This window comes from Penaeus monodon, chromosome 1, assembly GCF_015228065.2.
Source record: "Penaeus monodon isolate SGIC_2016 chromosome 1, NSTDA_Pmon_1, whole genome shotgun sequence".
NCBI classification, from domain to species: Eukaryota; Metazoa; Arthropoda; class Malacostraca; order Decapoda; family Penaeidae; genus Penaeus; species Penaeus monodon.
In genome coordinates this window covers 547,124-550,023 of record NC_051386.1, presented here as the reverse complement: position 1 = coordinate 550,023, position 2,900 = coordinate 547,124, and the positions used below count along the sequence as shown (strand labels likewise).

The 2,900-nt window shown below is 37.6% G+C and overlaps 1 protein-coding gene across 2 annotated transcripts in view; it reads left to right on the top strand.

Annotated features, from left to right (window-relative positions):
- The first annotated feature begins 462 nt into the window (after positions 1–462).
- Positions 463–2,900, top strand: part of LOC119575376 (adenosine 3'-phospho 5'-phosphosulfate transporter 1-like) — a 28,361-nt gene continuing 25,923 nt past the window's right edge. The window contains exon 1 of one of the 2 annotated variants that reach the window (XM_037923076.1): positions 463–548. The gene's annotated coding sequence lies outside the window, so the exon portion shown is untranslated. The remainder of the gene's footprint in view (positions 549–2,900) is intronic. The other variant, XM_037922993.1, reaches the window with a different exon arrangement.

The following is a 2,900-nucleotide window of genomic DNA, read 5'->3' as shown; positions in this document are numbered from 1 at the left end:
ATATATGTGTGTGTGTGTGTATGTGTGTGTGTGTGTGTGTGTGTGTGTGTGTGTGTGTGTGTGTGTATTCATATTCATATTCATATACATCCATGCATACATACATACATACATACATACATACATACATACATACATACATACATACATACATACATACATACATACATACATACATACATACATATATACAGACAGACAGACACACGTACATACATGCACGGGGATACGCACTCATACACATAGACTATATTCACACAGCCGAGTACACACGCATGATATGACATTTTATTTTTTATGTGCAGTTAACTTAATAAAACAAGATTCATGAGACATCCTGTAAAATAGACGATATTCGCATTTCTAAGAAGTAATTAGTAAAGCTTTAGTAAAGCTTTATATGAACTACCTATATTTACAAAAAAAGAGTTATGCTTCCGTATCCCTACGCCGCAGTGACGTCACAGACTGAGGACGTCAACAAACTCGAACTTCTCGCGTCCGAGAGGAGTGACCGAGTCCCACGGAAAGATCGTCGGTTTTGTCAGGTACTGCGAAGCATTTCATCCGTTTGAGGATATATGTGAAGGGCACTGGGTTTGGTTATTATGTATGGGAGTTTGGAAGTCAGTATCAGTGTGAGAAAGACGAGTTATGGTGTCGGTTAAAAATCCTGTTCATGGCTGGCTGGGATGAGGTCAAGAATAGGAGTGAGAATGAGGAGTTCATGAGGCCTGTGGGTCTGTTCTGTGAGTAAATAAAACAACCGTTTCATTGTCATCTCTCTGTTTAGGAAGGTATTCTGTGAGTAATTAATTTCTTAGGGAAGCTTGTCGATTTTTGCTCTAAATGATGTCTGCATGTGTGGAAGAATTCCTCATTCAAAGGGTTATGAATGCAGGGAATAAACTCCACGAAGAACTGGAAGAACGAATATTGGAATAGGAGTAGGTGTGGATAATTAGAATAGGAATGGATGTAGATGATTTGAATAACAACAGGTGTGGATACTAATGAGATGTAATGTCAAACACAGGTAAGTGTTTTGTAGAAACTCACCCATCTGTAATTGGCCTTACACCAAGCAGCAAAGCCTCCATACCTGTCTGTTCTCCAGCAAATGCCAGAAAACCTCTGCCAAGTATATTCTGGCAAAGTAGAGCCTCTGTAGACATCAGTGGTAACATATAGTCCTGGAACTAATCAAGCTCCGTCCTACTGGAATATATATTGTGGAGGTGATTGCCTAACAAGGCACCACAGTCTTGTTGGACTCCAGCTTGCTTGCCATCCATCACTAGAATCATAGCTTCAAGTGAAATTGATAGAACTTGAATGGTAATTTTAACTTATCACTGCCATGTCACGTGTACCAGCGTCATAACAAACAGCTTGGTCTGCGGGGTAAGACTGTATTTGTGGCTATGTGCCAGAGCGAATGGAGTAGGACGCTCGGCTGAGGTAATGGAATCCCATGCCCAGTAACTGGCCGTTGCCAGAAATCACCCGAGTTTTATCATGCTTAGGGATTTCTGTTACCTGGCAGTGAGGGGTTAAAAGAGAAAAAAACATGATTCTCACTGCACTGTAGGTTTACATTCACACTAACCCATTGACTTATAAGTATAAGAATACTAACAGAGTTACAGTTTGCAGATATTGTATAACTAGTTATTTTGTACCTACAAGTGCTCTCTCATTCGAAAAGCATTCTTTCTTTTGTCTTTTTGTTGATATTTGAATGTAACCTACCTACAGTTCTATTTGTTTCTATTTGTTTCAGAGTTTTAACATTTATGCAGAAAGGGTTGGGTATTGAGGTTTCAGGGTAGGAGTAAATATAGTGATTATTTTTTAAATTGATAATTAATCTGATGAACCAGATCACAATCCCATATTTTAAAATGAGAGAGAAAAAATATCACAGACTTTATCAAAGAATCTAAATTGGCATGACTACCTAGTCACAGCAAGCTCTCTCTCTGCCCCACAACATCCCCAGGAAACATTGTCTTCACTTTGGTATATACGGAAGATAGAGCTGAAACTTGTGAGCATCGAGTGCACTTGGGTTGTGAATGACACTTTCCTTAATATTTATCCTTTATTTGTGGATTTACCATTCATGTCTTCAGATTATTTCATGTACCAGTGACTGCAACTTTTTGTCCTCTACAAGATTATCATCTCCACTTTGCTGTACCTCAGTGCATTGACACTGTACAGATTAACCAAAAAAAATAAATCAGGCAAATGTGCAGGCCACTTGCAATATTATCCAACATATGAACACACATTCTTGAAACAATCCAGGTTTAATTTTCAGCCTAGCTTGAGTAAGTGTTTCATAATTTGATAATGTGGAATCTCTACAGACGATCTCCACCATATTATGGCCCAGTCACAAGGTTCCCTTTATGGGAACTTCAAGGCAATATTAATTAATTGGAGCCATGGTGGTGAAAGATACTGTAGTTCATGTTTTCATTTCTTTTATGCTATATACATAAGTTGTGAAGCTTTGATGCATCACCTCACAACCATATGCTTCTGGTACTTATATTTTGTGTGAAAGAATGACAGGAAGACTTTTATAAAAAAAGAAAAGAAAAAGTGGGATGAAAGCTCTGCCTTTTTTGGTAGGAGATTAGATCAAATTCCATGCACATTTACAGTTTCTATGGATCAGTCAGTCATTCTTAGTGTATCATTTGCCATGCTTTTGATCATCTGCCTTCCAAACAACCTATCTAGAGTTGTATGTGGGCAGAGAGATCTAATTATCATTTGATTGTGTAATTGTGAAATGTTTTAATGCTCTGTTTTCTTATATTTAGTCTACAACTTATACAATCAGTAAATAAAAGCTTTTTTTATGAAAGTGTAAAATTTATGCATTT